This window comes from Cervus elaphus, chromosome 25 (assembly GCF_910594005.1).
Source record: "Cervus elaphus chromosome 25, mCerEla1.1, whole genome shotgun sequence".
In the NCBI taxonomy this organism is placed as follows: domain Eukaryota; kingdom Metazoa; phylum Chordata; class Mammalia; order Artiodactyla; family Cervidae; genus Cervus; species Cervus elaphus.
In genome coordinates, this window is record NC_057839.1 from 51946330 (window position 1) to 51960646 (window position 14317).

Genomic DNA, 14317 nt, shown 5'->3' on the forward strand with positions numbered 1-14317 from the left:
TCTGGTCCCATCACTTCATGGCAAATAGATGGGGAAACAGTGGAAGCGGTGACAGATTTTATTTTTGGGGGCTCCAAAAGCACTGCAGATGTGACTGCAGCCATGAAATTAAAAGATGTTTGCTCCTTGAAAGAAAAGTTATGACCAACACAGAGGACTTATTAAAAAGCAGAGACATTACTTTGCCATGAATGTCCATCTAGTCAAGGCTATGTTTTTTCCAGTGGTCATGTATGGATGTGAGAGTTGGACTATAAAGAAAGCTGAGCACTGAAGAATAGATGCTTTTGAACTGTGGTGTTGGAGAAGACTCTTGAGAGTCCCTTGGACTGCAAGGAGATCCAACCAGTCCACCCTGAAGGAAATCAGTCCTGAATATTCATTGGAAGGACTGATGCTGAAGCTGAAACTCCAATACTTTGGCCACCTGATGCAAATAACTGAATCATTTGAAAAGACCCTGATGTTGGGAAAGATTGAGGGCAGGAGGAGAAGGGGATGACGGAGGATAAGATGGTTGGATGGCATCACTGACTCATTGGACATGAGTTTGAGTAGGCTCCAGAAGTTGGTGATGGACAGAGAGGCCTGGCCTGCTTAAGTCCTTGGGGTCACAAAGAGCTGGACATGGCTGAGCGACTGAACTGAACTGAACTGAGTTCTGGTTCCTGCCCATGCTTTCCACACAATCCTTTACAGCATTTCTTTAATTTGCCAAATATCCTGATTCACCTCTTAAATCACTGGCCACCTTACTAAAAGTACTTTTTGATGGCTAAGTAATTTAGCTTTTCAGTATGTTGGGTAACATGTGGTCTGTCATCAAACTTTTATTAAATGATTCTACTCAATGAAACAAATTGTTAATCCTAGAAAGAAGTAGTGACCTGAATTCTTTAGGGATAGTTGTAAATTGTTTCTGATCATTAATTTTATATAGAATTTATAATTTTAAAAGTAAAAGGGTCTTAAAACAAATCACTTCATGAATACTGTTTCATCACCATGATTGGTAACATGATCCCTGATCCACAATGTGGGATCCTGGGTCTCAGCAATGTTATAATTTACTGTGAGGTTTTGATGAGAATGTGAACTTCAAATTCAGTGTTCTCTGAAAACATGGTTAAATGCAGTTTAAATATTGTTTTCTAAAGTACTGTCTAGGTCCAGAAGGTTTTACGTCTATTAGATGAACAGTAATGAGCTGACTTTCGTGGGACAAATCCCTTCAAAATATTTGTGATTCTAGGAGTATTTGCATAATGAAGATACTGGGGATAATAAATTTCATTGCTTTCCTGATTCTATACTGGCTTTTGTTTTTTGTTACTTCTGACTTTACAATGTAGAAATCATGATACTAGTAATAAAAATTTTATATTTATAATATGTATTTATTCATGTTTCTTCCATCAATTCTATGTTTGTCACTTCCCAGGTAGAAATATTCTTTATTTCTGGACAGTATATGTGTTATAATTTTCTAAATTTTAAAATAAACATTGCCTTGACATTGTAAACACTCTAAGTGTCCTATGATGGCAGTTTCATGATATTATCAAACTAATGTGAATAAAAGTAGTTACTTAATTTACATATAACCAGTAAACTTAGGTAATAGATATTTTCAGTGAATTGGCTTTTTATACTGAAATAATCATAGGTTTGTCATTTTGTAGGAAAAAAGCCACCTGATCTTTTTCTCTGGGTAAACATGTTTTTGAGAAATCTGACCTGTGACAATATTTTGACTATTTTGTAAACTACCATCCTTTAAGGATTTAATATATTCCAATTATTTGAACTTCTATATAAATAATTCCACACTGCATTTTAGACACTCTGGAAATGAGAGTTGCATTCTAACTGTTTCCTTGACATCTCCATCTGGAATCCCTTAAACCAGCTTAAATTCAGCATACCAAGAATTCAATAAATACTTCCTTCTCAGAAAAATTTGTCCTGGGGTAAGCCCCTAGAGTATTGTTTGATGTCAGCTTCTTTCTCACACCCTACATATACTTGGCTCCCAAGTTTATATATATATATATATATATTCAATTTTTGCAATATTTGGTTTAAATATTTATTTATTTCTAACCTCTTGAAACATGGACCACTTTGCCCATTTCTGTGTGTGTTTATCCCCCTCCATTTATATATTCCGTAGAGCACTTTGTACATTTCTTTTCTTAAAATTGCATTTATTCATTCATTTATGTATTTATGGTTGTGATGGGTCTTCGTTGCTGCATGTGGACTTTATTCAGTTGCAGTCAGTGGAGTGTATTTTTCACTGCCCTACGGGGGGTTCTCATTTTGATGGCTTCTTATATTACAAACCATGGGTCCTAGAAAACGCAGGCTTCAGTAGTTGTGGTCTACGGTCTCAGCAGTGTGGCTCACAGGCTCTGGAGCGGGGGGCTCAGTAGTTGCGGCAGATGACTTAGTTGCACTGTGGAATGTGGGATCGTCCCAGACCAGGGATCAGACTCACGTTCCCTTCATTCTCTGGTGGCTCAGACAGTGAAGAATCCATCTGCAATGAGGGAGACCTGGGTTTGGTCCCTGGGTCGGGAAAATCCCCTGCAGAAGGGAATGGTAAGCCACTCCAGTATTCTTGCCTGGAGAATCGCCATGGACAGAGGAGCCTGGCTGGATTCAGTCCATGGGTTTGCAAAGAATCAGACATGACTGAGTCACACACACACACACACACACACACACACACACACACATCATTCGAGGCAAATTACTAACCACTGAACCACCAGAGAAGTCCCTGGGGGTACACTTTTTTTTTTTTTTGCATTCTTTGTACACTTTTTTTTTTTTTTGCATTCTTTGTACTCTTTTTTTTTTCTTTTTTGTGTGAGTCTCAATTGAATTCCCGTTTTTACAAATTCAGTGGCAATCTTTATGTATTAGTCTAAAACTGACAATGTAATTTTTATACATTAAGAATTACTTAAATTACATTATTTTAACATACACACTTGCAAAAGTGAGTGAAATATGTTTAAGTAGGCAATAAATTCCATGATTATAAAATGAGAAGTGCTAGTCACATCTTTATTTTCCACTGGAGTTTTGTAGCATATTTTGTCACTAGTTAAACTTTAGTTGACTCCTTTATAGAAAGCGTTTTTTTTAATCAGGTATTATTGACACTTTCTCCACCTGGTGCTTTAGTTATTTTGGTTTATGCATCAAATATGCATCAAGCACTGCATATTTAATGACAGTAAATGCTTCTTATCATCCTTGTCATCAAAAATAACTAAATCAGTTCTGGGCATGTCATTGTATCAGTTTTGGATGCATGGGATGCCCTTGAAAACTGTTTCATGGAATGAGTGAATGAATGATTTTTTTTTTCCTTCATAGAAAGTCTCTTGAGGACAAGGATGATAAGTTACATGTCACAATATCAGCTATATTCTATAGTAATAGGCTTACAGTTTTTCATTAAGCGTGTATAGAATTTAAATAATCCTCGATAGAAAGTCTTGTTCAATAAAAATATATTACTGAACCCAGTCTCTGAAATAAAAGGCAAAATTTATGAAATCTAAACAAAGTTTCTTTAAAATTTTCTACCTGCTATTATGAATTAAGGGCTTCCCAGGTGGTAGAGTGATAAAGAATATGCCTGCCAACACAGGAGATTCAGGAGATATGGGTTCTGTCCCTGGGTCAGGAAGATCCCCTGAAGGAGGAAATGTCAATTCACTCAAGTATTCTTGCCCGGGAAATCCCATGGCCAAATGTACAGAGGAGCCTGGCAGGCTACAATCTATAAGGTCAAAAAAGAGTCAGACATGATTAAACAACAGTGACAATTGTGAATGAAAGAATGAAATTAAGTTCTCATTTTATGGAATATAAGTTATCATCTCAAGTAATGCGAAAAATATTATTAATCCTATACAAAACCTTAATCAGTTTTGTTAATTTTTTTACAATATAGAAGGTATTACACAGTTTTTAATTAAATGTATATATATATATATATATATATATATATTTATATAAATCTCAAACTGTGTATCTTGGAAAACAGAATTTGAGAGAAAAATTGATAAAAGTCAAGAATGCTATTAGTTTTCTATTTCAGGCCTACACAGCAGGACAACACTAAAACTTTGTAAGAGATAAGTGAGTTTTGTAGATGACTGTTATGGGTTCTGTATGGAAACAGCATTCCACATGTGTAATACAGAATCAGATTCGTAATGACCACATTCCTGCCTGTAAGAAATGTTTCATAACCTTTCACAACATTATGATAAAATATGGTATACTGAGAACTGAGCTTCATTGCAGAAAGTTAAAAATATATGGCTACCAAATTGTTGTGATTCACGCTTTTCAATTGAAAGCTTGAGCAGAGCAGGCTGGCAATCAGTTCTCCAAAAGCGACAGCTGCAATAACCTGGTAGGGAATTCTCAGAGTAGTTCAGGATTTTGACCTTTGGAAGGTATAGATCTAAGGCGAAATTTAATTTGGAACCACATATGGAAGAAACATTTACTTTCCTTGACTAATATTAGACAGTCATTTAAAAAATTCAGTGGCGCCAACAGTAAGTTTTGCACAGAAGGGAGGAACCGTTGCATACATATTGTGGGTTCTTAATAAATGTTGCTGCCTAGCTGTAGCTTTTACACAGTTAAAGTGCACACCACAGACCCAATGCACCCACACTTTTACTTTGTGGCTTCTGGCTGTCCACATCTTTAATGTGAATAGATGTACATTTGAGACTGATATTTTTGTGTGAGGCAATTTCATTTTCACCCAAGTGTGTTTCCCTTTTGCTTTTATTCACTTCTATTACTATTCTATATTATAAAAGAATGAATTCTATCTACCTTAGCTTAATTATATATATATGTATATATATTATGTGTGTATATATATATATATATATATATATATATATATATTAATACACACATGGATTTTGAAATGTGAGATTATAACCTTTCAAGCTATTATCATGCTCAGGAACCTATGCACTTCAATAAAATTCAGCTGTAAGTTTTAGCTAATTTGCTTCTGATTTAATTTTTTGAAAAAATTATGATTTTGCAAATAAGTAGAAAAAATGACTATATAAAATGATTACTATGCCATCTCCTAACTAAACTCCATTACCAAAATAAATTTGTTTCCTGACCTAGTGTTAAGAATTTTTAAAAAGGAGAGAGACAATGCCTTTTTCCCAAACAACAAAAGCTAGTTTGACAAAGCAAGTAAAATACAATTGCTGGTTTATCTGCCTAACAATTTGAATAAGGCATAGGGAATTCAGAGTCATAAAACTTATACCTGGAAGAAACATTAGAAATTATACTTGGCAATCTCTCTCAGCCAATAGAAATCTGAGGTCAAAGAGTCTTAATGACTTTTTCAGATTCACAGAACTTAGTGTCAAACATGACAATACCTTAACTTCCTTTAGGGAAGTTTTTTGTATCGTATTGTATTATCATAAGCTGCTTCTTTTATGATGACCATATAAATAATATTAATTGCTTCATTAGCAGCAGCATTTCATGTTTTTACGAATTTGTCTGTAAGTAGTCTGAGTACTCTAAAATTCTCTGACTTTATGTCTTCTTTGCAACAAACCATTCACTGGCTCCCTATCTTATTCTGATAAAGTCAATGTTTATCCAGTGCCTACATGGTCTGAAGCAAAACTGTTTATCCCCCTCTCCTACCAATTTGTTGCAACTACATTGGCTTTCTTAGCTCACCGCAAACACTTCAGTCATTCTCCCACTCCTAGGTTTTGCATTTATTCTTTGTTCCTAGAATGCTCTATCCTTACATATAAGTATGATTTGATCCCTTATTTTCAAGTCTGTTTAAATCTTACATTCTAAATGAGTCTTTTCCTGACCACTCTACTTAAATTTTTTTTTGGGGGGATGTTTTTTCATTTTTCAAAAAATTCACTGCCATATCCCTACCTTCAGAAATGATTACTCAATCATATTAGGTCATCAAACATTTGGTTGCTGAATTCATAAACAAAAGAATAAAAAACTATTAATTTTATCCAAACAATAAACCATAAATTATATAAGGTTCATAGGGAGTGTGAATCAAATACTTCTTTGTAGACATGCCAAAGACTACACACTGAATTATTTATTAGCAAAACACAAATGAAGTCTTAGAATATCTGAAACTTTACCAATATTTGAATAAACTGTTTTCTGGTTCATTCCATTTCACAGCATTCCTGCTTCCTTTAGTTATTCATTTCAGTAGCTAAGAGATAATCAAACATCTGTGTCATCACCAGTATAATCAAGTAGTGGTTTGGATGAGAACAGTGAATACTTAAAGAAATCTTTATTCTTAGGATAATAGTTGTGCATCCATATTTATAAACTATATGTACTTGGTAGAATTAGGTAAATATTTGGAGGTTAAAAAATAGTTTCAAATTTAATTCATATCTTCCATCTACAGATATATCCCTGGAAGAAGAGTAAATAGACAAAATGCAGTACTACATTTCATTGAGTATTATATGACAGTGGGAAGCAGCATATTAAATGTGTATCTGCATGTGTATGTGCATGCACATCCACACACACACACACACGTGCTCAGTCGTGTCTATTTGTGGCCCCACAAATGATAGCCTGCCAGGCTCCTCTGTCCATGGAATTTTCCTGGCAAAAATACTGGAGTGGGTTGCCATTTCCTACTCCAGGGGATCTTCCAGACTCAAGGATTGAGCCTGTTTCTCTTGTACATCCTGCATTGGCAGGCAGATTCTTTACCACTAGCAACACCCAGATATGTCCCTAGGGACATATACATGGGTAGAACTTAAAAAAAATAATTATTAAAAACATAAAAAGTGCATCATACATGCAATATATATGACAAATGTTTACATATATATATACACACACGTGTACATATATATGTAAACTATACTGCTTACTGAAAAAGATCATTATATACACATGTATGTATACATGCATATATATTCATATAGACAAATATATAGATATATAACCTTTACATATATCTACTAAAAATGTGGATAAAAATCAGAATATATATTTTGAAAAATATATACAGACAAAATATAGTATTAAGTACACACAATTTTATCAATGATTAAAGAAAGATATAGAAAATGAGATAAATGAATAAACAAATGAACAAATGAAGAAAAGAACTGTTCAATACTAAATGATAAGAACATGCCTTGTCCTTATGAGTATAAATAACTAAGATCAGTCCATAATCAAGATTTCTATTATAATTAAGATATGTCTATCTTTAAAAAAAGAAAGATCAAATGTACATTAATTTTACCTTGTCAAAGCCATTTTTATTAAAACAATACAGAAACATTTTTTTCTTTTAGACACTTAAGCCAATTGAAGATATTTGATGTGCATTACACCAAAATTGCTACTAATGTTGACTTTGTATCTCTTTTTATTTATCAATTTATTATTATGTGATTAAATACTTAACATAAAAAATATTTCACTGTTGGCATCACAAAAGATAAATAACATGCACCCCCTTGGACTTTCTTTTTTTAATAAATTGCATTCTGTTTTGCATGAGGTTTGGGGATAAATTCCAAGATGAAAATGGTGGAGTTTTTGGTAAGTTATTCAGTTCAGTCAATTCAGTCACTCAGTTGTGTCCCACTCTTGGCAACCCTGTGGACTGCAGCACGTCTGGCCTCCCTGTCCATCACCAGCTCCTGGAGTTTACTCAAACTCATGTGCATCCAGTCGGTGATGCCATCCAACCATCTCATCCTCTGTCGTCCCCTTCCCCTCAATCTTTCCTAGCATCAGGGTCTTTTCCAATGAATCAGTTCTTCAATCAGTCCTTTCAATGAATATTCAGGACTGAATTCCTTTCTATGGACTGGTTGTATCTCCTTGCAATCCAAGGGACTCTCAAGAGACTTCTCCAACACCAGAGTTCAAAAGCACCAATTCTACAGTGCTCAGCTTTCTTTAGAATTCAACTCTCACATCTATACATGACCACTGGAAAAATCATAGCCTTGACTAGACAGACCTTTGTTGGCAAAGTAATGTCTTTGCTTTTTAATAAATTGTCTAGGTTGGTCATAGCTTTTCTTCCAAGGAGTAAGCGTCTTTTCATGGCTGCAGTTACCATCTGCAGTGATTTTGGAGCCCAAGGAAATAAAGTCTCTCACTGTTTCCATTGTTTCCCCATCTATTTGCCGCAAAGTGATGGGATCTTTGTTTTCAGAATGTTGAGTGTTAAGCCAGCTTTGAACTCTTCTTTCATCTTCACGAAGTGGCTCTTTAGTTCCTCTTCACTTTTTGCCTTACAGGTGGTGTCATCTGCATAGCTGAAGTTATTGGTATTTCTCCTGGCAATGTTGATTCCAGCTTGAGCTTCATCCAGTCTGACATTTCTCATGATGTACTCTGTATATAAGTTAAATAAGCGGGGTGACAATATACAGCCTTGACGTACCCTTTTCCCAATTTTGAACCAGCCTGTTTTTCCATGTCTTTTTCTAACTGTTGCTTCCATGTCCAGTTCTGTAAGGAATGGTGTATCTCTTCCATAAAACTCTGGTCCAGCTCTCTGTAAATCTAAGTGTCTTTTTATGAATATAGGTATGTCATGTTGAAAGAGGAGGGCATGGCAACCACTCCAGTCTTCTTGCCTGGACAGAGGAGCCTGGCAGGTACAGGCCATAAGGTTGCAAATAGCTGGACATCACTGAAGTGATTAAGCACAGCACAGCACACATGTTGAAAAGGTTAGAGTTCTGTAAAGAATTTCCAGATTATTTAAGTTTGTGGATATTTTCTAATAACTGAAACTTATTCTGGGATTCTAATTTTCAGTTTTATATTAAATATTACTGCATAGTACAAATTAATCAATATTTAATTAACTTATATCATTATTTTTACAAAGAGAAATATAAAGCTAAGTAACCATAAATAAGGGAAGTCTGGCCATTAGACATTCAACAGCAAATGACTAGGTTTTATCTTACTTACAGTCAACAACCAGGGAATAATCTCATTGTTCAAAACCAACATCTCCCATTTAAGTCTGCATAAAAGATTTATTTCAAAACTTGAATATAAGATATAGGAATTACACAGAGATGAAATGATTTAACTTAAAATCAGCAGTCTGTTCTCTCCATTTTAAGCTTGTTTTCCATATTTAGTTTTAATCCATAAATCTCAAGTGATGTTTGAAAAATTTAATGTATTTGATAATTGAAGGCAAATAATTAATGCAAATACAATTTGAGTGTGATAAATCGGGTTTAGAAGCAGCTGCAAGACAGTAAGGGAACACTTTTCACCTTCTATGTTATTGATTAGCTTAGATAAAATCTAAGTATGGAAGGAATGCATACAAAGTACTGAATTGTGATTGTGCTCTAAGCAGATAGCAACATAAATACATATGTTTTAAAAGCTTCAATTTAAACACATGCTATCATTTAACTCAATTAGAGACACATGAACCTACACAGATGCACATATACCTCTCACTTTGCAATTAAAATATAAATGTATGTGATGAAGTTTTTCTTTTCAAAAAGGAATACTGCTGTCTTGCACACTTTGATAAAGCTTTGTGTTCACTTTTTAATAGTACAGTACGTAGGAGTGAAGCTAGGCTGCATTGTCTTCAATATTTAATTGTTTATTGAACAAGACGGCAAAACTTTATTGCTTAGAAGCGCTTACTGAGAAGGTTTACTGAAATCGTTTGGAAGCTCTTAAAAGCAGACCAGTTTCATTCTTTAGATTAGCACAATTTAATTCCTTTTATTAAGAAAAACTGTTTCTTCAAAATAAATAAATAGCACATTCACTTGAAGCTATAGAAACCAAATTAACTAGGAAAAACTAATATCTATTCAGTAGCCTTTTTTTTAAAAGAAGCATTGATATTTCATTCTTAGTAGCTTTAATACTATTCTCCTACATTGGAGCTTCATTAATTATAGGAGGTTGTAGTAACTACAAAATAAAGTTTCTAGTTTAGTTATCTATGACAAATTGAAAACCATTGCATCTAAAAAGTGTTTACTTTAATACTTGTGATCAAAACTCAAAATCATATCCAGTTGATCCTGTTTCCTAATAAATGTTTCATGAGTATTTAGAAAAGTTAATGCAAAATGACCATTTTGTGATGCTCTTGCTTCTTGTTTAATTTACTGGATAAATAAATTAAGCATTTAACTAATAGGTCAAGTTCCAAGGATATATTTTGAAATGGGATTCTAGTTTCTAGGTTTCTTGTAAGATAGATCCTCTAACACAAATGAGCAAATTAATTCTGTAGTATTGTAAGTTATTAGTTTGATATTTAGCTGCTGATATAATGAACAATTCATTTGACAGTAGACTGTGTTATTAAACCAAAAAAATCAGTTTTTCAAATATTAATATCTTTATAATGATGTATCTATATTTTTCCCTTTTGCATGCACTGTTTTTCTTCTATAGGTATCATACTTAGTTTCCATTAAATGCTTTAATATTTTACTGACAAAATTGGATTTCTATTAAATTTTTATTATGTTTTAAAATAAAGTATGTTTGCTGTAATTATAGAAGTAATACAAATTATTACTTATTTCATCTTATTTCAAAGATGAAATTATTACTTAGCCCTCCTATTGTTTCCCATCCTTCTCAATGCCTGCCCTTCTATTGTTTCCCATCCTTCTCAATGCCTTAGAAAATCAGTGTTACATGTACTGAAATATTCTTTGCAGCACTATTTAAAGTAGCCAGGACATGGAATCAACCTAAATTTGTCAATCAGCAGATGAATAGATAAAGATGTGGTATATGTTTATAATGGAATATTACTCAGTCAGAGAAAGGAATGCATTGGATCCATTGTAGTGATGTGGATGGACCTAAAGTCTGTTACACAGAATAAAGTAACTCAGAAAAAGAAAAGTAAATATTGTGTGTTAATGAATATGTATGGAAGCCAGAAAGATGGTATATATAAACCTGTTTTCAGGCCAGGAATAGAGACACAGATGTAGAAAACATACATGTGGACACAGGGAAGGAAGGGGCTGCAGCTGCTGCTGCTAAGTCACTTCAGTCTGATTCTATGCGACCCCATAGACAGCAACCCACCAGGCTGCCCCGTCCCTGGGATTCTCCAGGCAAGAACAGTGGAGTGGGTTGCCATTTCCTTCTCCAATGCATGAAAGTGAAAAGGGAAAGTGAAGTCACACAGTTGCATCCGACTCTGTGCGACCCCATGGACTGCAGCCTACCAGGCTCCTCCATCCATGGGATTTTCCAGGCAAGAGTACTGGAGTGGGGTGTCATTGCCTTCTCTGGAAGGAAGGGGAGGGTGAGACAAATTAAGAGAATAGAATTGGCGTATATACACTATGGTATGTAAAACAGCTAGTGGGAAATTGCTATATAGCACGAGGAGCTCAACTCAGCGCTCTTTGATGGCCTAGAGGGATGGGGTAGTGGGTGGCAGGGAGGTTGAAGGGGGAGAGGATGTATGTATACATATAGTGGATTCCTTTGTTTTACCGCAGAAACTAACATAACATTGTAAAGCAAATGTACTCCAATTGAAAAAAAAAGAAAGTAATCCAGTGTTAGTTTCCTGGCATCTATCCCCTACATATCTGTAATGACATACATAGATATTCTTGTATAACTTTAGTAGATTGCATATAACATGTGTGTTTGTGTGTGTGTGTGTGCTCAGTTGTATCTGACTCTTTTTGACCTCATAAATTGTAGCCCACAGGCTCCTCTGTCCATGGGATTTCCCAGGCAAGGGGCACTCAAAGCTGGTGTTCTGGGAGAACCCGGAGGGATGGGGTGGGGAGGGAGGTGGTAATGGGCTTCAGGATGGAAGACACCTGTGCACTTATGGCTGATTCATGTCAATATATGGCATAAACCATCACAATATTGTAAACTAATTGTCCTCCAATTAAAATAAATGAATTAATTCAAAACAAAAGAAAACTGGAGCAGGTAGCCATTTCCTAGTCCAGGGAATCTGGAGGTTGGTCAATGTGATTATGTCATCTGCGTTTACTAATTGGCGCTTAATGAACTTAGCCTCCTACCTTTCCACAGACACTGGGAATTCAGGCTGCTATCATAGCTCATTATATTGCAAAGGAATGGCTCACAAGTCTTTGAGCAAAAAAAAAAGAAAAGAAATTGCTGAGTTGTAAAACTGGCTTCAATAGGCTGAGAAAAGATTTATATCTCAAAGGGATAGAGAAATAATTTACAAGTGCACGTTTTCAAAAGTAAATGCTCTAAGAAGAGGGAGGTCAGAGGGCCTACAGACAAGAAGAAACCTGTCTAACATCTAGTCAAGCTCAGAAGAATCCTAAAGCCTTCTTGATCTCTTGGTACAAAGTAACTTGTGCCTGTGGCTACATCCTCTGTAGACAATTTACTTGTCTAACTCTCTCCTCTCAACTACCACCTTCATGAGAAATGTGTATCTTCTACTCCTTGTCCTACTTTTACATTTTGCTGGGATTGGCTATCTACCTATCTATCTATCTATCTATCTATCTATCTATCTATCTATCTACCTATCTATCTATCTATAGCTCTATCATCTATCAATCACCCATCCAAGTTATTCTCTGATCTGTTTTTAATTCTGGACTATTATACAGTTACTAAGAGTATAACTCCTACAGCTTAATAACTTTAAATAAAATTTACATCACTATTGACTCAAATGTACATTCATAAATATATTACAATATTCATCATTTGCTACATTTTTTTTGTTTTACTTTCCACTTTTTAAAAACTGTGATTCTATAGCTATTAGTACTTTCTCTAGTATTGTCCAAAGACATACAGGAGGCAAAGAGTTCTGACTTTTCACATGTTTGATATCATCTTACTTATATTTTAAAAATGTAATTGTAATAATTGAAAGTGTTTAGCATTCCTGAACAAAAGATACCTTCTCTATATCACCCATGGATTTTATTCCCATGCTCTTCACTTTCTACTGTGCAGATGAGAAGCCCAGTGGTTGGCAGATTTTCTCTTCCTTTTAAGGGAAGTTTTCCTTCTATTTTGAAAGCTATAAGATTTTCTCATTTTTTTCTGAATTGAGGATGTGTATCAGAATATTATGAATTTTGTATGTGATTTTTTTTTTTATTAATCCTGTCTGGGACTTGATAAGCACTTTTAATCTCCAGGCTCAGAGAAAATGCATCTCTTATTTGGTTTTCCTTTTCTTTAATCTTTTTTTCTTTCCGGAACTCTTTCCCCCACCTCCTGTTATTACATCCGCTTTGTGATGCAAAGTCTCTTAGCATTTCCCTGTTCCCTCCATTCCTTCCTGTATTTGTTCCATATTAAGAGCTTTTTCTTTTCTCTGACTCTGCAGAACCTCTTTTAGGTTTTAACTGTGATTATCATATATTTTTATTTAAAGACATTTTAAATTCAAAATTTATTAAGCATAGGCATAACATTTATATATTGGGTCCATTTATTGCAGGTTAAAATGGCAGCCACCTTCTAACTCCCGGAAATGTCAACCATTGAGTACACCATCGTATCTCCTGGCCAGGTGCTCAGGGTCAGCAAGATCAGGAAACTCTCCCAGAGTAGAGTCCTTAGTGTAACCAATTTCTATGCCATAGACAGTGTCCCAACTGTCCTTAGAAAGCATGAAATTATTCTTTACACCTTCAGAAAAATCCCCTCCTAGACATCTGATTTTCAATTCTTATCTGGTTTCAAGGAGAACATTTGGATATACTTTTAAAATTCTGTCACCTCTCCTACCAGTTGAAGAAAAGGGAGTCATTGACATCTCTCTCCACTCACTTCCATCTCACTTCTCGTTACTTTCTGGAAACCAGACTACAATTTAGTATTGGGAATGTTTACTGGGATGGAGTTTGGGAGGATTTTTCTTGATTAATGTTGGATTTTTTTTTTCCCCAGAGCAAGGCAAATAGAGTGATCAGCTTTTTGCAATCATGATTCTGTTAGTACTATAAATGGATGTGTAATAGTTTTCAAGCTAGTTGCAAACACAACAGGGGTGTTACTAATATTCAGGGTTATATTAGATATTTAGTTTAAGTCGTGCCAATTTTAAACTGAAAAAATGACATTAAGCAGCAAGGATTTCCTCTAACAGCTCTTTGCCTGTATATCATAGCATCGTGCTCAAAAGCACAAACTGTGCACAAAATGGTCACTCACTCCATTCTGTTATTACCTTATGTCTCTTTTCCCA